Source organism: Macrobrachium nipponense, chromosome 10 (assembly GCF_015104395.2).
Source record: "Macrobrachium nipponense isolate FS-2020 chromosome 10, ASM1510439v2, whole genome shotgun sequence".
Taxonomy (NCBI): Eukaryota; Metazoa; Arthropoda; class Malacostraca; order Decapoda; family Palaemonidae; genus Macrobrachium; species Macrobrachium nipponense.
Genome location: NC_087204.1, coordinates 46,266,923 through 46,289,922, shown reverse-complemented (window position 1 = coordinate 46,289,922; position 23,000 = coordinate 46,266,923). Strand labels below are relative to the sequence as shown.

General features: G+C 36.1%; 1 protein-coding gene across 1 annotated transcript in view; it reads right to left on the bottom strand.

Annotated features, from left to right (window-relative positions):
* The window catches only part of LOC135223605 (uncharacterized), a 910,537-nt gene that overhangs the window by 837,849 nt on the left and 49,688 nt on the right, over positions 1-23,000 (bottom strand). Inside the window, exon 4 of the mRNA XM_064262183.1 lies at positions 515-585. The gene's annotated coding sequence lies outside the window, so the exon portion shown is untranslated. The remainder of the gene's footprint in view (positions 1-514; positions 586-23,000) is intronic.

Genomic DNA, 23,000 nt, shown 5'->3' with positions numbered 1-23,000 from the left:
AACAGGGAATAACAGGGAATAACAGGGAAAGGCGCATTTCATGCATGAATCGGCTTCACCCTACCAAATTATCAAAAAGTGGATTGCCTAAAGTTGGTTGTCAATATGGTAACCTTAAAATGATAAATAATTAGATATGAAATTATATGGTAAAATTTTCTATCAATATTCTAAATTATTATTACATCCAGGAGTAAACATGACATTTATAATTTCCTGGAACCATGAATAGTTCGATCTACATAGCATCATAAGTACCTAATAATTTCTGTATGTACACCGGCTGCCAAGAAGAAAGTCTTTAGATTCATGACATTATATAAGCATCAGCCCACAGCTAGATTCTTTTACGAAGCTAGTCAATCTTTAAGCTTCATCATAACTTGGGGTCAAGGAGTAAATTGATATGGTGATTTAAATTCAACGGTCTACATAGTCCTCAAATGAAAAAAAAAATACCGCTAACATTGTTACTGCAGCAAACATACAAAGTACATGCAGATTATCGGCTTACCTCCAACTATCCGATAATTCCGCCATTCTTTCAGCAGCCATCTGTATTGGCTACCAACGTCTCCAGAAATGCTGAAATTAAAAAATGGGAAAAATCAACTAATACATATGTCCAGTATAATAATTATTTCTTCGTCACTATAATACCTAGACCTTGATTTTGTTTTGGGTTAATATGAAAGGAAAATGAATTACTGCTGAATTTTTTTGTAACATAAAAACAAGAACTCTAGTAGCAGTGATTTTAACACAACTAGAATATTAACGGAAGTGTGAAAAACATTCTGTCCATTTTAATACTGAATGCTCCGTGACCTTCGGTCACCTTGGGGTTTCTACAACACAAAATCGTTCATCTTTTCTTCCACTTTACTTATGGGGTACTTAACTAGATAACAAGTTATTAATTTTCAGTAACAGTAGTTCTCTCTCTCTCTCTCGCCTCTCTCTCTCTCTCTATATATATATAATTATATAATATATATATTCTATATATATATATATATACATTGCATAATATGCATGTATATACATATACTACATTACACAAAATACTACAGGCATCTTGTAGGTATTATACGCAGGAAGCATATTCACCAACTGAGTTATGGTTCGGCCAGACGAGAGAAAACGGGCGCGCTCGCGCACGATTTTACGGGTAACTCAAACAAACTAGCACATACCATGCCCTACCCATATGCCCTAAGGGTAAGGCCACACCGGACGCGGGCAGCGTCAAAACGACACATGGCCACACCAGAAACGCCGCCCTCCCTCCCAAGCGTCACTCTCAGCGGTCAAAGATATACTTCTGTGCATATAAGTCATTGTCACGTTTGGATAGGATTTGCCTTTAATAGAAAACCTAAGTGTTAAACTTGACAATAGACTCCGTATGACCCAATGGTCTTTGAGTCTTTGCTTGCAATAATACACTACAGTCTCACAAAACAAACGACGCACCATAGACAACCCATCTCTCCTGAACTATCATTCAGGAAGTAGTAACCTTATTGGCAGTAAATTTTGTGATAATGAAAGGTTAAAATCCATATTTTCCTATTACTTCCCTTAAAGTTATTACTTTAAGGGAAGTGAAAAGAAAATGTGGATTTTAACTTTTGATTATTGTGGTCCTTTCGAAATATTCACTTTGAATTCAGTAAATTCAATGAACTCATCCTCATGGAAAGCATTTAGACCATTGACGTGGTAAAGGAATCCCCAGACTGCATTCATACAAGAACTCGGTCTATTTCCTTGACTCTTTATTGAGAACAACAATGAACACAGTCCGAAAGTACACAAATCAGAGGTGTTGAAATAACTGCTAATTTAAGTATGCTTTACAGGTATGGAATAATTAATTCGATATTGTTACTAAATAGATAATAAATGTAGTTGCTTAAGACATAAAGGTTTCTATGCTAATATCAGTTACTTAATAATGATAATATGCTTTAAACAATTTCTGGGTTACAAATGAAAGTTCCTTAATAAGGAAACTAACTTCACAACATAGTTATCAATATTATCAATAAAGGGAAGAAACCATTCAAGTGCCTTAGCCCATAATCATATAGAAAATGGGGTTGTTTTGAGAGAAGCTGCTGGGAACCGCCGCGGTATTTTAAAACATGTTACATCGCTTGGCGGCAACAGCAGAGGGTCGAGCCGTCCTGCTAGTCTTGTGTGGCCACCCGCATAAGATACCCAATGATTCAAACTGCCGCGGGAACCTCTTCCCTGCAACCTCCACGCTTGCCGCGTCTGGTGTGGCCTCACTCTAAGTGTATTTACATTTATTGTGGTATTTATTGCGCATTATTTACTACTATACTTATCTTTGGTATATTATGCGATATTGATAACTACAAATAATCATATTTATTTAGTGTGTACTTATTTCTTATTTATTATACCAAATCACATTTATTATGTATTATTTATGTATGTATTTCTTATTTATTATGTTGAATACTGTGCATGTATTTAGTATACTATATGATCAAACAATCCGAATTTTTATATTACTTTAAATTATGTTTATTTATTGTGTATTTCTTATTTACGATGTTAAATACAGGGCACATCTATTTATTATGATAAATACAGTGAATACCTGAAAATAAGAGAAAGGATGGTGCGTATGTCACAAAGACTATTACAGGCTGGCTTTTATGATGTAGCTACTAAATATGCTCTCAAACTATGTATCAGTGACTACCGTATAAGGCAACCCATACTCACAAAGCCACAAGCACCCACACACCAAATTAGGAAAAGTGTACACAGACAGACAGACAAAATTTCTGACCCATGCACAGTAAGGAATTCCCAATTTCGAAAAATCTCTAGCTAACAACTGTTCTAAGTTTACTGGATGCTTTAATGGCCACTTCCATGTGATTTAGCATTGGCCATGTTTTGCGCAACGTTTGATGATAAACTTCGTGGCCGTTTCGACTTGCAGTTTGCACTATATACTGTTTGGTCGCCGTCCTTTTCCGAGAGGGGCTGCGCCTCTTGGTTCCCCTGGCCCTCTTCTTGATATGGAGGTTGGCTGGCACTGAATTTGACCTCTGCTAGCTCCGGTGTTACAAGTGCCACTTCCCAAGTTATATAGTAGACTATTCAGCTGGTTTTCACTTCTCACTTCTCTGACACCTGATGGCTGCCGCTGTTTCACTGTTGCTGTAGTTCTCTGACACCTGATGTCTGCACACTGCTGCGGATCTTCAAGAGAATTATCGTCCTCTTTAGTCAACAGCTTTTCCTGTGATATGTCAGAGTCCTGTGCGCTGCCCTGTTGTTCCCAAGCAGGAAAAGTAAAGTCACCTTCTTGCTGTGGCTCCAGCAGCCCTCTGAATAAAACTTTCAGGAGGAGTTTTGTCTTCGCCCACTGCCACTGACTTCTGCTGAGAGTGGTCAGTCAGACAGGGCACTTCGCCATGGCAACTACTAGAGAAGTTTTTGAATTTGAGGATGAGGGCTTTTCTTCTGTTATAATTAGTGAGACGGATGATAAAGTGCATTTTCGCATGAACGTGAAAAGTGACGAAGAGTTTGAACGTTGGAAAAAGCTTTATATGGAGAAAAACATCACCTGTTTCAATGTGAAACCTGTATATCCTGGGAGAAAAGGGAAATTGCTTCATAAAAAACACGCTTGTCTGCATGGTGCTGTTAGGAACTTAAGAAAAAAGGATACTTATACTGGGTATGAATGTGTTGCAGGTAATTATGCATCTTGGAATCATTATTTCATTCATCGTGAAGCTTTGGCTGCAAAGGGAATCCCTGCCGGCTTGAAAAATGTTCTAAATAAAGCTGTAAAACTTGTCAATCTTATCAAAGGAACTTCATTGAATAGCCGTTTGTTTGAACAACTTTGCTGTGAAATGGGAGCTGATCAGTCACACTGGTTATACCATACTGAAGTTAGGTGGCTATCCCGAGGAAGAGTTCTAACCAGGATATATGAATAAGGATGGAGATACATATATTCCTTCTTGAAAAGAAGTCTCCAACGGCAGAGCTATTTCTCAGGGATGAATGACTTGCACAACTATCATATTTAGCACACATTTTCTCAAAGCTCAATGAACTTAATCTAAAACTACAAGGAAAAGAGAATGATATATTCAAACACACCGAGGAATGCATGCATTTAAGAAATCACTAAAGATTTGGCAAGCAAGGGTTAAAACAGACCAACCTGTTTACTACATATTCCCCACACTTTTACAACATATTGAGGAAAACATTTAAATCAAGAATGTATGTAGAAAAGAAAATTAAGTATAGACCTACACCTTCAGTCTCTGTCAGCCAGCTTTGAGCAGTATTTTCCAGAGGAAAAAACTATCCATTTAAAAGAAAAATACTAGGCTAAAGATCCGTTTGTATTTGAGAACCCTGATTCAGCTGTGGAATTAATCTTAACACCTAACAAGGAAGAAGAGTTAGTCATGTAACAGTTACTAAAGCTAATTTAAGGTTTCCTGAATTGTTTTTGAGTCCATCAAAAACTTTTCCCTGCCGTAAAATAATACAAGGCCATTTTTGCATTAACCTGATTTTGTTCGATTCTACACCCAAAAAAATGATTTGTCTGCAGTCAAAATGTTTCTCAACTTTTCAACCCTTACGATACCCTTGCACATACATTACACTTTTGCTACTTTTTCTTCCTAAGCTGAGGTGTTCTGTATATTGACTAGCCTTACAAGTTATTATTTAGGACGCGCTTTCAATGACCATTTGAACTGCTGAATGGCCGTACCTCGTCGTGAAATTATTCAAGCTGATATCATGAACTGAAATTTCCAGCATCGTTTCAAATTGTGTTTCATCATGTCACATAATTAATATATTCGTTGTGGAACACTATTCTTCTGTACTTTTCTATTACCAAAAGGTACCTTGGATAAACACGAAATGCATCTGTTGAATTCTCCTTTTTCAGCTTTAAAACTGGATCTCAGCAGGTCCAAGACAGAGCTTGATTGTAACTGCAATAACAACTACGATTAAGTCATTTGACACAAATGCAATATGGATAAAGAAATTTTTCTTTCAAAATTTACAGAGGGTTTTCGTTCCAAGCCAGAAAAATCGAACATTTTTCATTACATTCATACGCAAAACAAAACTTAAATCGGTATCAAGTAAGTTACTTCAGATGTAGAGTAAAGTTTTGATAGATTTTTTATTGGGTGATCCATTTATAATTTGTTGTCCGTCACACAGGGAAATGCTTGGAAAACACATTACTTTCCGTTAAACGCTGACATGTCTTCCATATCTCTTTTAAATGGCTACATATTAAATACTAAAATTTAGTACTATCGGTTTCTAAAAGGCAATAGTAAAAAATAAATTATCTGAAAACAAATTTGTCATTTAGTATTAGGGCAGGCTTTTAGGAAACTCGGAAATAACCTTCTTCATTTAGCCAAAACTACTTTACATTTCATGGAAAGCGGTCAGAAATATTCCGACAAACTCTTCTTCCCTAATAAGATTTATATGAAAACAAGTTCAAGATTTTTCATTTTAACAACTTCCTCTTAAGTTTGCGACATACTGGAACCTACACCCGAGATAGCGTTTTCTTTTCTTTTTATTTTTTTACTCTAGGGCTATACGACCTTCAATTGAGATACTTTAGGGGATGATTGGCATTGACCATTAACAGCAGCGTCATTTAAATAGTTGATATTTCATCAGACATGAGATATCCTATAAAATTTACTACTGAATACAAGAAATTTTCTTAGAACGTTTTTCCTTTAACATCAGAAACTGACATGTAACTGTCATATTACAAAACTTAATGAACTTGGGAGTTATAACAAATTAATTGCATTAAGTGGATAGCTTTGCAAGAAGTTCAGTGTTCTTTCACCATAAAGGTATGCATTCGCTGTGTGAGAGAGAGAGAGAGAGAGAGAGACAGAGAGAGAGAGAGAGAGAGAGAGAGAGAGAGAGAGAGAGAGAGAGAGAGAGAGAGAGAGAGAGAGGGTTTTGAAACAAAAGGTTCCCTCCTTTTTTTCCGAGCTCTTTTCCAGATTGAAACACCTACACTATGAAGTAATACTAGTTATACCTGCAGTATTCTATGAAGAGTTAGCTATTGGTTCTGATTTCGATCATCAAACTGAATAAAAAAAATAACATAAGAAGGTAAGAATTAATTCTATATCAAGGTAATATTCTAACATATCACGCCACCGCTTAAGTAAACTGGTTTTTTCTTACTAGTGGAACACAGACGACCCTCACGCAAAAACAAAATAAGTCTTCGTCAAACAACACTTTTTTTAGTCTGTTCATCCCACCCTTCAAATATACTTCCTAAGCCAGGTTGTTTCCTTCCGTGTATGAGATCGACGGGTACATCTAACCAGACCCTACTTCCTAAAGAAACAGGAACAAAACCTAAGCTTCCAGTTTTTCCTTATGAGAGAAAATTACTGAGGTTTCTTTTAACAATTGTATGATTTCTCAGTTTGGTAGGTATGTCCCAAAAAAAATTACACGTTTATCATAAAGGGAAGCCAAGAGGATTGTAGTGACCTTCACCTCTATAAATACCATCTCAGGCAGTCTCTCGCAAACCAGCAAAAAATCATGTGCCGTTCAGCGCAGGGCCTTTCTCAATGGCAGTTTGACATTCTCTCTCACTGTGGATGCGCATATCTAAGCGTATTCAGAAATATGAGTATTATAGGGTTACATACCAATACAATGATAGCTGTATAACTTGCATAAAAGAGTATCATAATATGCAACTGCTTCACTTACATTTTCCTTTTCACATTTCCATAAACTTTATGGCGCTTAAGTGCCTCCCTACCCATTTGAGGTACAGTACTAGACGAAAAAAATTAGCGAATCTTTGATATAAAAATAAACTAAATTTAAGCAAATGCATGATGAAATTAAAGTTGAAAAATAAAAAGGCACAGCAGAATGGATGAAAGAAATTGCAAGATTGCAATAATGGGCAAAAATGTACCGCAGGAGACAATGGAATCAGTACATATTTTTCAGGCAACAACTCTGAAATAAAAACGCAGTCTTAAAAATCAAGCAAGCAATTGAAACAGATGTTGCCAAAAGTATAAAAATACTGAATGAACACAAATCAAAACGGAAGTCAAGATCAGAATTATTAAGAACCAATAAGCAGCTCAAGATAGAATGAAATAAACAAAAATACCTTTCAAAAAAATAAAAAACCAACACGACATAGCAATAAAATTCTGGAAATCTAAAAATAGTATGAAAGTATATAAAAATACATAACACGAGTTTGTCGAGTTCATAAGAATTTGGTATTAACGAGAACGTTGAGTTTATGAAGATTAGACTAAGAAACATTACTACATTTTTTTCAAAACCATTTCGTGTCACATTGTTCAGATTGTTCACAATTTTTTCAGTCATGAATTAAAGCGTTAACCCATGGGAAATGAATTTGATGCACTGTTTATTATATAACATTTTTTTTCTACAGCTTGTTTCGTTCCACTCCCTTTTCTGCCAGTTTGAAGATTCTCCCCGCTCTCCCTCTTCCTCCCGTTGCTACCTCTCAGCCTACCCAGCGCCCAAGAACCCTCCTCGGAAGCCCGTGTGTGGGCGTTGTAATAAACAAGGGCACTTCATGGAGCAATGCGTCTCTAAAACGGATCCTCCGCAGCAGGCTCCTGCTACACCTCAGAATAGGCATCCCCCGAATAACAAGAATAATAGCCAGTGGAACCGAAACAACAGGCAAAGGCACGATTTCAGCTAGAGTTATTATTATTGTGATTTAGGCGGAGTTCATGGGCACACCGCTGCATGGTCTGGATGCCCCAAGAAAGCTGCTGTTACTGCCATTGCAATGACAGTGACGAACCCTTCAGCTCTAGGACCTCCAGCTTAGGGCCCTATATATGTTATACCTCCCAGAGGTCGCTATCCTTCCCACCAAGTCCGAGCATTCGATGACACTGGTGCGTAGATATCCATCATTCAAGAGGATAAAATTCCTTATGGAGCTCGGGTTGATAGGCACCAATTCGTCACAATGTAGAGCCTCAACCATGTTAAAATGTTCTTGCCTACTGTCCAGTTGCGAGTCGCACAAACTCGCCACTCTAAAATATGTACTATGGTGGTAGCAACCTATATTCCAGGAGGTTATGACGTCCTGCTAGGACAAAATTTTAAGTGTCCTCCAACCTTTTTGCAGTCTCAGGGCCCCCACCCTTACATAGCTCCACACCAATTCTACGGTCCTCCAAGATCAACCTCTACACAGCCAGTGCCACTTGAAAGTACCAGGCAGTGCCATGCTCCGTCAACCATGGACGTTGAGCAACGTTCGAATCTTCTCACTACGCTAGGAACGGCCTCAGTGCCAGTGCCAAGGTAAGACTCGAGTCTCCCTCATAGAGCTCCCAGTCCAGGTCGCTTTTCCTCCTCAGCCTTGCAAACCGCCCTGGAGCCGGTCACCCCTACTTGTGAGCCCGTAACAAACATAGTAAATGCGCCCCTACACCTAAGGAGATGACCACTAACGTACGTAGTTTATGAATTCATTTGCCCAGAGGAAGAATGCAGTCCTTGCATTGAAAATTACTTTGAAAAATCATCTACGACACTCAGACGATGATTACTTGCCCAGAGAATCTCCGGAGCCATCTTCCAACACTACACCGACAAACATAACAAGAAACCATCATTACAAGACTTCATAAACAATACTAAAATAAGATACAAATGCAATTCATATAGGGAAGTAACAATATCAGAAGCAGTTCTTATAGCCACGAGCAAACCAAGCTTAAAACACTCAAACCGAAGATGGCCTATCATTGCCATCCGTGAGGAGAAGAGAAATCCAAGGTAAAGGTGAACGACGCCAAATGTAGCCCCAACAGGGTAATACACAGGAAGAAATCAATAATCTTTTCAGGGATATAAAACGTAGAACTAATAATGTAACATAGTCTCAACATTTGATAACATATCATGAAAATATCACAAGTAAATAACCATCACCCCATTAGAATTTGTAAACCAAAAAACACTATAACTGAGAAATATGGCACCACCACCCCCAGCACAACTAATCCAATCCTGCCAGTATAAATATAGCAGGAGACGCCTGTATATTTTAATTCTCAAGCGAGAATTACAATATACAGGCGTCTTCTGCTATATTTATACTGGCAGGATTGGATTAGTTGTGCTGGGGTGGTGGTGCCATATTTCTCAGTTAAAGTGTTTTTTGGTTTTACAAATTTAATGGGTGATGGTTATTTACTTGTTATTACATGTTGAGACGGTAGCAATAAATGGAAAACACACCACGAATCTGTACACTTATCCAGAATTTTGAAGAATCACTGAAGGCAGAAGTAAGGAAATAAGTCTCCATCAAGAAGTCAATGCCACAAAGGCGATTGCTTTCAACAAAAATTGAGAAAGAGAAACTACCCGAAAAACACACACACACACATATATATATATATATATATATATATATATATATATATATATATATATATATATTATATATCCTAATCAAATATATACATATATATATATATATATATATATATATATATATATATATATATATATATATATATATATATATATATATATCATAAACAAATATTTGAATAAATCGTGCTGGTGGCACACTAACCGTTCTTCGAGTGAAATATATTTCCGTTTGACACTATAGTTAATAGCTAATACAATACTTAATTTTTTGTAATTGCTAATTGATCGCTCGCTATAAGAATAATAATTACACTAAAAGTAACAATCACTCGAAAGACTTTACCCGTCACATATTATTATATTATTAACATCAATCGTATCTAACTGCACGAGTAGGAAATTCAATTATCTCACCATAGACAAAAATAAGAAACCGAAATCTTATCACAAATCAACACATGCTTTTCTAAGGGCTTTATTGGATGGGAGCCGGTGGGCGTGTCTCTTCCTCCAAATTCAGGCTATTAAAGATAATGTTCCTATTCTTCAAAGATGCTGGAAGGATTCTTGGGTGCCCAAACTGGTAGTGTCCATTTTCTGGTGCCTATCTGAGATACCTAAATCAACACTAACATCAGAATCATAAATATTGATCATAATTATGTATGTGAATGATTACACCTGAACCAATAACTTTTGAGTCAATCAAAAAGATAATTTTTTCTTTGTTTTATCGTCGATAACCATAGTAACTGTAATGCTTGTATGATCGTCATTATCAGTCAGTCTGTCGTGTACTGTCAATATCTGAGGTAATTTTGGTCATGTGCTTTCCATCAGCAAACACATTTTCCTTTTTCTCGGCATACTAAGCAAATTCTGACAAAAGGAAACGCGAAACTGAACCCTCCTTCTATTACAGTATTTTTCCACTGACCTTAGCCTAAATATATTTAGCACGTATGTACTAAGCTCCCACCACCATGATCTCACTTACTGACACTGTAATACTGGAACGGGCAGTAAAGTAAGAGAAGGATTTAGCGTATCACAAGGATGCCGGGATAATATGCCAATACCTCCGGTTATAAACATAGTAAACAATACCATTTATGATCCACGTAACAATTTAATACTTTCTCGAGTTAAAATCTAACACGTCTGTTGAGGAGACTGGGGTTTTACTATGGGCCGTCAAAAGTTTATTAGTGAAGAGTGATGATGAGATACTATCACTTTGATAGAATTCGAAATTAAAACATTTTTTCTTCCAAGACAAATTTACGTCTCTTGCATACACACATACATACATACCGAAACTAAAACATTTCTTCTTTCAAGACAAATTTACGTCTCTCTCTCTTACATATATACATACATACCGAAAACTAAAACATTTCTTCTTTCAAGACAATTTACGTCTCTCTCTCTTACTATATACATACATAAAAGTATATATATATATATATATATATATATATATATATATATATATATATAGATATATATATATATATAATATATATATATATATATATATACATATATATATATATGTGTGTGTGTGTGTGTGTGTGTTGTGTGTGTGTGTAGACGTGTGATGATCATATCATACAGCCAGGAGAAGGGTGAAAAGAAATTACTTGAACCAAGCGCTTTCATGTATTTCTACACCTCATCAGGGTTCAGGTACAAGTGCCAAAAAAACAAATCGAGTCACAGGAAGACTTCGTGGCTAGACAATCGATGCTCAAAAGACAAACAACTCTAACAATTACCGAACAGTACTAATGCTTAATAGCCTACTTGTTTTAAAATACCCTTCGTTAAAAATTCATCAGCGGAGTTGCATTACACTTCTAAGATTGTTAAATGTGGTAAGCCTGGTCTTCTAAAGATGGTATTAAAGCGGCTTTTCTGAACGAGTTACTGACGAAGAAAAATTTAAAGCTACCGATCCCAAAAAAGTCGTTTTTCACAGGCGTGAAAAATTCAAAAGGTAATAGGGAGAGGAAACAGATTACTCCGACTCTACATATTTTTTCTAGGATGAGCGTTAGGAAACTGGAGTAGTGACATGGTGTGTGGCATTACGTGATGAAAAAAATAAGATTTTTCAAATAATTTCCTTTGCAGGGACACTCAACTAAGAAGCTCCCACATACGGGAAAATTGAGAAGTCTTAATTCTATGTCGGTGGACGGCAGGTATATATCAAATAGCAGGGCAACAGGGTTGTCAAAATGACAAATAATGGTGACTCATGAGGGACAAAAATTTCAAGCCTAAAACGAATTTCTATACAATAGCCAATTTCACACCAATAAAATACATTCCCTAGTGCTACATACTGAATTCATAGGATGGCACATGACAAAATATCATGAAACATTACGCGATAGCGAACAGCCCGAGCAAAAGCAAAGGTAACAATTGCGGATTTCTCTTGATTGAGCATATGTACAATATACATATATAGATATATATATATTATATATATATATATATATTATATATATATATATATATATACACACACACACACACACACGTTTCGTAGACTTTAGAAGGAGACGTCAATCCAGCCGTTTATCTGACACGCGTCCAACAACCAAGACAGAATTGTCCAGTGAGGCCATGCGGTCAATATTTTTAAAACACTCTTTGCAACATGATGACTCCACTGCAGTTTTCACGGATGGCTCAAGTCAGATGCTGGCGTCGGCTTTGGTGTAGCCTTCCCTGATGTAGAGAAAAGCGGTAGGTTATCATCTGTTGCATCGATTTTTACAGCAGAATTATATGGAATTTTAAAGGCTTTAAAGGAAGTTTTAATTCGAAATGAAAATAATTTTATTATATATTATGACTCAAGAAGTGTTCTTCAGTCGCTGGAATCTTTTAACCCTTTAAGCCCTCTATTTTAGATATATTTGAATGGCTGCTTTTACTAAAAAGAAGAGGGAAAGAAATAAAGTTCTCTTGGGTTCCTTCCCATGTTTGGGGTGGCTGGGAATGAGAAAGCTGACCAACGTGCAAAGTCTGTGGTCAGCTCCCCAGAACCCACAAGATTCCTACTACCATATCGGGATTTGTATCCTCTAGTAGGTCAGAGAGTTAAAAAATGTTGGCAGTCCCAGTGGGAGGATATTTTGACTAATCAGAAAATGCGCATTATCACGTCATCAGTCTCTCCTTGGTCATATCTGAATATGCCAAGGAGACAAGAAACGATGTTGTGCAGATTGAGGATTGGACATACAAGACTCACCCATGGGTTCTTGATGTCTCGTGAAAATCCTCCTTTTTGCGAGAACTGTACTGTGGCCTTGACTGTGAAACATTTGCTGATTGAATGTCCCAGATTCGGGAATTTGAGACATAGGTTCCTGTCTTGGGGTCGTGACAGAGTAGGTAATTTTATCCTAGCTACAATTCTTGGAAAGGATTGTAATATAGAGCAGTTGTATATCTATATGAGGGAGGCGGGCCTTCTCAACCAAATTAAAATTATACATAGATTGTCTATGTAAGAACTTATATATATGAACAAAATTCTTATACAATAATATATTTATAGATATTTTTATAAGAAAATTATCAAAAATTTATTTTTGTCTATTTAGTTTATTTCGGTGTCAATTACCCAGATGTTGTGACGCCAGATATAATAAACAATCAATCAATCAATCAATCATTACGAATTTTCATTACATGAGACTCTTCAGGACCCCAGAAACTTCGCAAAAGTTTAGACATACGATGGCATGTTCCAGTAAACTTCGAACTGTGACAGCAATTTAACAAATGACATACTTTCATCAGTGAGTGGTAACAAAGGTCCCTCATTTTCCAAATGTGACAAGAGGAAGGGAAGCCACTTTCCATATTCCTTGGAGTTACAGCTTCTCAGATCTGTCCAAGATTTTTTCAATAGGACCTGACATGTGGATTTGGGTTACAAAAAGATGTAACTTATCAATTACAGAATTTACATAAGTAAAAATGCATATGCAAATGTTGATCTATACACTCAGGCAGGATTGCAAAGTTTCTTTTACGTCTTCCATAAATGACAAGAATGCATCTTGCTAAAAATAACGCAGACAGTGATATAAAATAGTCGTTCAATTTCTCGTGCTGCTCGATAAATGTTCTGTAATTGGCACTGATCGTTCTGCCAAAACCATCAAGCATATCAGACTATAAATGTCATGCTACCAGTGACATTACCTTACTTTATAAATCCGTATGAAGGTTGTTTAGTTCGTGACTAAGTACATGGGCATCACTACTTTCCATGACCAAGGCCATTGTTAAAAGTCCTCTGTATTCCGCCGATCCACAGTGTCACACCATAGAAAAAAAAAGTGCGAGCACCACATTTACAGCATGGGGATTGTCCTGAGCAGTCTGATAGCAGGTGGCCAGTCTTAAGGCTCAAATCAAACGTTCAGTTTTGTGATTTGTGTCCTCCTTGCCTCATAGGTTTCAAACGTTTAGTTTTGTGATTTGTGTCCTCCTTGCCTCATAGGTTTCAAACGTTTAGTTTTGTGATTTGAGTCCTCCTTGCCTCATAGGTTTCAAACGTTTAGTTTTGTGATTTGTGTCCTTGCCTCATATGTTTCATAGGTATGGCATACTGCTATGCTATGATCAACCTTGCAAAAAGAATAAGCTGGAGCTCTTGTTCTTCTCGGTAGAAATTTTGATTATTTATCATTGGTGATTAAGATATACTCCATTTTGACGGATGTTAGTGCAGTCTGTGGTGAATCCTATGAGATTATGAGAGGGTGAGACTCTGCTTCCTAACTGTCCTCAAGTTCATTGAAATAAACCTAAAAATGCTACTAGCATGAAAAGCAATATCCTCAACCAAATTCATGAAAAGGATCTCTCCCATCCTCCCAAGGGGCCTCTGAAAGGTACTGATCTCTTAAGACCAAGACATCCAATCAACATACACACACCCTATACTTCCATCTGTGGGCATATCTCTAAACCTCCAAGGAGATATAGTTATCATTAATTCTTTCCTCTTATTTGGCTTTGAAGATTCCAAACAGCTTGATATTGAACAAAAATAATTCCACGTCAGTCTATACATTCTTGGAAGTAATACAGTTAATGCTTCCTGACTGCATTACTTTGCCTGCTTCTTCATTTATAACCAAACCCATATGTGTTGAAACCCAACAAATGTCTGTTTCTATTCCTCTAAAATTTGTAAACCAAAGGGATTAATCTAAGTGAAGACCTCAATTACTTTGTCTAAAAAAACGTGGAATTATATCTATTGCCTAACTATTTTCTCAACAGCTGCTTAAATTTCATGTAGTTCTATATGTTAAAAAAAAAGAGACTGATCGAAGAAATGCATTCTTCCCATGACTCTCTTTATAAATTTCAATTTCAACACCATTATTAGATTCAGAGCCGTATGAAAGATAAAACTGTTACCTGTGTGCTCGTCAGCATGTTCAACAATAAATGAACAGACCTCATTTTCAGCCAAACTCATTTTACCATTACTGAAATATGTCATCTGCAAAATGGAACTTCTTGTAGCTTCCAAGTTGTTTTATTTTATGGTAAGAAGTTTATTACTGAAATTTTTCCACTAACAAAATTTAAAGAGCTTCAGAATATCCAAAGAAGTTTTCCTTGTTTGCACCCTGATATGCATGATTTTAGCAGCCCTTGTAATCTATACCAGCTTTAGAGAGTAGACAATTAGTTATGTAGCCCCCAAAAACCAGGTCTACCACATCAAATAAAAGACTATGAATTGGTGAAGTCCTTAGAGATATTGCAGCTAGCCTAATGATAATGTGATTTATTATAATTATGACTTGCTGGAGAGTATATTTTACATCCATAGGATAACATTAACAACTCTAGCATTCTGCATATTTTCAGTTTGAAGATCTACCCTCCGAGATGTCTGTACCAGCACCTTCAAGTATTCGATACTGTCAGACATTTTACTTTCATGATTTTCAAATCAGAGACCCAAGTTTGTCTGTATACAGGTGCAAAATCTAAAAATCATGTTTCTCCGATACAAGGGATTTGTTCTTCAATATACACATGAACAATATAAATGTGTGTAATCTGGGTCAAGGGGTGCAAAAGCGAATCATGACTGTCTTGCCTGTTGAAAACTTGACCCATTCATGTCTGCCCCGTTTGTTATGTGACCTATGCAAAGTTGTAGCTTTTATCAACCACGGTCATTCTTCTCCATAAAATTTATCCAACCACGGTCATTCTTCTCAATTAAATTTTTCCAACCACGATCGTTTTTCTCCAAGAAAATATAAAAAAAAAATATTCAGAAAACCTGTGAAAAACATTCAGTGGGCAACAGAGTATATTCCATTACTGTCAGTGTAACCAACAATGCGGCAATGAGCCTTGGCAACCCCTTCCTATTAACTTTGCCTAATATCTGCTGTAACCTGAGAGAAACAGATAAAAAATGCCAGAATAAATAAAGGTAATCTCTATCTCAGTCCACAAAGAAAGATAAGTTTGGAACACAACAGGTAAGCTAAGAATACCATGTCTCCAAACAGTACCATGTGCCTTTTCTAGGTCTAAAAATAGTCACATGCTGCTCGAATGCAAATGCTTCAAAAACAAGACTCAAGTACAGGAAAGTACTCTAACTTGAATGAAAAGTAAAAAAAATGCCTGAATAAATAATGGTAATTTTCATCTAAGTCCAAGCAAAAGATATGCTTAGAATAAGTCTCCAAGCAGTGTCATATGCCTTCTTTAATTAAGTCTAAAAATAGTTGTGTTGCTACTTGAAAGCAAATTCTATACAAAAAGAGACTCAATTACTTCAATGCATTTTCACCAAAATAATTAGTGTGCACCAGCGTCAATAAACTAGCGGTAGCTTGAAGCTAAGTCTATTCCTAACAGGTTTCAGAAATGCTAAAAAGGTAGCCAGTTCCCAAAATGCTGACAGCTCTTCATTTGCTATATTCCATTGATAGTACTCTTGAGTTTTGGGTTCTTTTATATATATCTTATTGCATGTGAAATTTTATCAATACTGGGGTTGTACCTCTGCATGTTACCAGTTTTGAGTCAAACCGTAGCTCAAGTGACAAGATTTTATGACTCTTCCTTAATTGGTCTGGAATCTGGACATTTCTGTTCTTCTTTTTATCTGAATTCATACTGGGGATGCTCCTGATCCCCTTCATATGCCAGTAAAATGTTCAGCTAAAGTATTACTTCCAACCAAAGATTGACTACTGACCACTGGTGGAGGACCTTTCAAGCTACTTAACTTTCATCTAAATTGCAGATGGTGAAGTTCTGGCCTTAATAGACGACACAAAAGATAACCAATACTGATGCAAACTGATTTAACAGCTCAATAAAACAGTGATCTTTACTTTTTATACATTACATTTCTTCGATTTTTGGGAAATATTTTGGAAAAAAAGTTTATTCCTGTAGGATTTGTAGCACTATTGATTTAATCAATGCGACATTCATTTCACCGGGCTCTTTTAATTTTGACAAGTTACTTTGTGCCACCATCTGTGTTATCTTTACACTGGCATTGATGATGACAGGCAAATGATCATTTGTATGCTAACTGTCCAAGATTTCCCAACTGGCGTCAAGGAAAAATGAACTTGTAACTGAATATGGCATACTTTTGGCAGATCATGATTTGCACTGATACAGCATAGAATGAAGTTTGCAGGTTTATTTGCGTGTGTGAAATGTTACGGTGAACGCATACAAGACTCCCACCTTTGCTTTTATAGCGCATGTAACCTTGTGCTTCGAGTTTTGGTAGTTCTAGAAGGGGTAAAAAGCTTTCTGTAATTTAAGTGTTTTAGCAGCCTCATCTCTTACTTTCAGGGGCCAAGCATAATTCTTTTCTTTACCTAAAGCCTTTCTGTGTACTAATTTAATGATTTGTGAAGATATGAGTCTTCATTTCGATACTTCAAACACTTCTTTGCCATTAAGCCTGTGGTCCGAATTACATACAGCACATCTTGGAATAGAGAACCTGATGCACTTACCCTGTTCAAGAAATCAGCAAGTGCCACATATTTTGCCATTTTTCTAGACTCGAATGGACAGCAAAACCTGACACAATTATAACACTAGTGAAAGATTTGGTTTTAAGCGATGGATCGGCATGCTCTTATTCTCTATAAAAATATGGGAAGGTACATCAGTGTCCTCTACCAGGCTGAGAGAGAGAGAGAGAGAGAGAGAGAGAGAGAGAGAGAGAGAGAGAGAGAGAGAGAATTTTATATGCCTCATTGTTATGATAAAGGTCTTTCGTTAGAAAAGATAAATGTCTTTTAGCCAAATTTCGAACTAATGGTAAAGTTAGCTCTATGTCGGTTTGATTAAGAATATGAAATTAAAAGATTAAATTTATGCATCGGGCGGTGAAACAACTTCTGAATGTGGTCAGCGATTCGGAAAATGGTACATTCTCCTTTATATTCAAGGGCGGCTTTCCTCTAAGGCGTCAGGAAGCGCATTTTTTTTTTCTTTTTTTTCTAAGAAATGGTCAGTTTTCCGTCATCAACAAAAGTATAGAGTTTTCTTATAACTTTTTATGTTTGTTTATGGTCTGAACGGTGCGTTTTCTTAATAAAAAAAATCAATATAATAAAATAAAATGGCGTCGCTATAGGACCACCTATGAGTTACTATTAACTGGAATTTGATTGTGTGCTAATTTTACTACAATTCTGAATGAATTTCACTACAGTTCTGAAAAAGTCTTTTTGTTTTCCGTTTATCGTCTTTTTTTTTTTTAATCAATCTCGTTAAACAGCATGTCCCAAATGTTACTGAGAGTAAATAAACTTACGTATAATACGGATTACCCCTTGTATTATGCGGAAATCTTTTGTAAATTCTGCGGAACACCCCAGACCATCGCTTTTTTTTTTCTCCCATTAATTTTTTTTTTTTTCAACTTCTTGTAGGAACTAACCCAGCCCACCGAGAACAACCACGATTCGTCCCTTGTTCGTCCTTGGGACTGGTTCTTGTTGCCGTCTCATTGATATATGCAGCGAAAAAGTCGCTATGCGTCAACAATTACGCAGTTATCGAATCACTTGCCTATTCTGTACGCTTACGGTATAATTAATATCCGCGATATAGGGCAGCTTTATAGGTAATCAGCAATTGATTATCTAACATATATTGCACCAGCACATCATGATTCTCTCTCTCTCTCTCTCAAATTTACAAAGACTAATTAGTTTCTTTTAATCATAAGGAAAATTACGCTCTGAAAGGAATTTCTATATTAATTCTATTGAAATAAATGAACGGTTACAAAAGAAATTTTTATGAAAGTTAAAAGACAGACAGGAATTAGGACAAAATGGAATTAGAAACAGCAGCAACTATTTTAGCGTGACGAGCTGATACGTTTTACATAAAATGAAGTTGTAAGGAAATGTTACTAATAATCAGAATATTACTGTTCCTTTCTAGACTGTTCTTTCGCCTATAAATCAAATAATTTTCAGTTTGTAACGGCGTTAGCCTCAATAGTTAAGTAGTTGAAGTCGGCTTTTCACCAGAATGTTCGTACATGGTAAGAATTTCTCAGAACAACCTACCCTCGAATCCAAAAGAGTTCCTGCCACTTATTTTCCAATTGCAATGAGTTAACATAGCTCTCTAAGGAGAAATAATAATAATAATAATAATAATAATAATAATAATAATAATAATAATAATAATAATAATAATAATAATAATAATAATAATAATAAAGTTTGGTTCCAATCACCCAATGCCACAAAAAAAATACAAAAACAAAAAAACACCCAAGAGTCATCAACCAAAAAGCTTCACTACAACAGGTCCTGTGCTACATCTCAATGATCACCTCAAAGCCTCCATCAAACTACAACCTGATTTGACTGATCCAACTACCATACTATTCTACTAACACCATACTACTTTCAATAACTAAGCCCGCCCCCCTTTAAGGAAAATGCCACAAGGACACCAACACACCAGCTTTCCTACTCCATTAAAAGCTGATTTTTACCTATAAGCGTACCACTTATTACATACCCCTTCTCCAACAATCACACAAAAAGACCACAAAGGCCTATGCATTTCATCCTAGTGACTGCATGCCCTAGGAGTCTCCCCACCAGGGCAAAATCGCTTAACAAATTAGCTTTATTGTTGATCTAAAAATTAAATATTTTGTTGATGCGAAGAACATTTAGATGACTGGATACTTAACATTCTATTTCAGCAATAGAAATTTACTGATGGGGAAGAAATTAAAAAATTCAGGAGTGTATTCAGTGATGTTAAGTATACAAGATGACGACACATTATAATTCTTCCTGCATTACACCGAGTCACTGAGAAAGTTTGAGCACTGATTACAAGCACACCTAATGAAAGTTATAAGTCCCAAATATCTGAACAGAATAACATAGCAAACGACATTAGGGATCTACGCTAGTCCTCAACTGAATTTTGTCCTTGGGAGTACATCGTTTGATCATGCATATATATTTCAGAAAAAGATGACAAATAGCGGCTATCAATTGCCTAGTCGATATAGTTGTTTGAGTAATCCCTCTGGAAATGATCTTTAGAAAACACTTCTAGTATCAAACTAAATAACTCAGCCTTTCTGTTTTGTTAAAGCATGTACAGTACACAACTGAGCACAATTTTCTGACACTAACCTAAAAATAAGATACAACTGATGAAGAAGGCTAGCAAATAAAAAATATACTTGTATATCATTTGAAAAAATAGCATTCTGCTATGCAGTGCACAAAGATTGAAATATCAGTGAACAAAGTGCTTTCAGTAGTTAGGTCACGAATAAGCCAATAAGGAGATTCCTTCTGGGATCTTAAGAGGTTGAAATAAATTAAATTGCATCCAAATTAATAATTGTTAATGGCTACCTTATTATTTTACTTAATATTTTACAAGAAGTGGGGTGAGGCTAAGGAATAGTCCCTGGGAATTTTCATTTTTCTTTGAGAAGGGTTTTGGCCCAAGGACTCAACACAGAGGGACTGTCGCAAGAGGACGATTCTATTACTGGGAAGCACAGTCTACTTGGAAAGTTCCTGCATCGTGAATGGGAACAACTGGCATACTAAAATCTTTGTTCCTTTATTGTAAGGTAATATAGCGTATAAGATGAAAATTTTACAAAGGCATTAAAAATTCACTGTTAATGAAGTCAGTGGTGCTTTTGGAGCCAATCAGAACATTGCCTTGTTTGCAAAAACCATAACTTCTAAAAATGACCACCATAATCATTACTGTAGAAGATGAATGTACTAACACAGGATGAGTTGTGATGTTTGTGGTGTTCATTAAACACAGATTCTGTAGCAGGTATGATAAAGGAGTGCTAAGTATGAGACCAGATCATTACCTATTTGAATTCGAAATTGAACAAGGACTAAAGATGCTTTAATGAACACCAAAACTTTCTGCAGTAAGCTTTGCAAACCCACATTTCAGTAATGCAATGTTACTGCACAGTCCTATGAAACATGTTATATGACAAATATTATATAGAAGGGGTCCACTAGTTCCAAGTACCTGCAAGTTAATAAAACAGGCAATAAAGACTAAACCACTGATTTGCATTTTATGCAAAAATGGAGGCACATTAAACAATGGTGGAAGCATTGTATCCAAGAACTGGATAACGAAAAGCTTATTGTATAAATATAGGTAACACCTTAGTTCAAAGGATATGACAGCATTAAAGACAAACTATTATACCATTCCCTTTCAAGTCCCTACAATAATGGAGCAAAACTTAAAAGAGAATCCCAGACTCAGATGATACCAGACTCAGTAATGTACAAGCATGCATACTGTGACGATATGCTTCACTGTATACATAACAAAAGTTTTACAACTGATATATTTGTCACGAAGGCTGTTGACATTTCCTTACAGTATCAAAACTCATTTTTATGAATTTAAAATCTACGACATAAGTTCCAGTGTTTGGCTATGGATACCTAAAATTAACGACTATTTCCAGTGTTTAGCTATAGATAACTTTAAATTGACGACTATATCATAAATTATATTTCATTATTGTCTGCTCGAAAACCAACAATTATTCCTATACCTTAAACACAATTATTTTACGCTTAAAATTTCCTCCATCAATGGAATGTGGCCAGTACAATCTATATACTTCAGCCATATGCAAAAGTGTCTGGCTTGAGATATATGTACACAGAAGGTGAGATACATTCTTATCCTTCAGAGTAAGTCATTCTTAGCCCTTCAAGAAAAATGAAGAATTATTAATTTAATTTCTTATTTCTGATTTCCAAATTAGCTAATATGTTAAGAAATCGTGAGATTAAGAGTTCCCTAAAGTGAGGCCATAGTAGGTGCAAAGTTGTGTGGAAATTGACAAGCATATTTTATATATTCCATCGAAAAATGAGAGCAGTAATTGAAACATTATGCCACCAGAGTGGGGATAAATCAATATCTCTGCTAAAACTATCTGGCTTAGACGTATGAACTTTGATAAATTTTCGTCTTTTGAGGTGGTGCAGTGGGAATAAATGTCACAATTTTAATCAACCCAAAACATGGTATGAAGCACTGCAAAGAACTTAAAGTTTTCCTTTCTTTTTCTTGTCAATATATGATAAAAGGGTAGAGTGGCATGATATTTGGAAAATTTTCTCATTTTATATATCAAAGAACGTGTGTGTATACTTGTAATCATAGAAAACCGATGTGCTTATCATTTAACACCCATCAATTACTTTCATTTTTTAGTAACTATTCTTCAGAAAGTTTACTCTCTTGCCCTTTCATTCATTCAACCACTGATCTTGCAAAAGAAAATAAGTTCTTAAATTGTTTGTGGTGCTTCTTGTGATAATTAAGGCATTCCCCTTTAATACTTCCAGTCCTCTATATATATTGGACAAATAATTCCACGCTTTAAAAAAAGTGCTCCTTGGGTTGGTATTAGAGAGAGGATTCACTAGGGCTTCTCATTTGGCTAATCCTTGAGGAAAATACGTGTAGTCCTTGGACCTGCTGAGAATTCAGTCTCATACCTCCTATGATACTTACTGCAAGATCTTACAGCTGTATAAAGTATCATACCCGGTGGAAGGTGATCATACCTGCCGTTAAAAACTAAAACCATCAAATGCTATCCCTAACGCAGAAATCTGGAAAGGTACAGGATGCTGGAGATCTGTCTCAACACTTTAGTACGCATTAATGCTGAGTTCCACAGGTAATCGAATTCAACAACCAATCCTAAGAGAAAGAGAGAGAGAGAGAGAGAGAGAGAGAGAGAGAGAGAGAGAGAGAGAGAGAGAGAGAGAGAGAGAGAGAGAGAGAGAGAGAGAGAAATTTTTATATATGGCACATATCCTCAACTACTACGATCGTGGTTTTTGTAGGCAAGAATC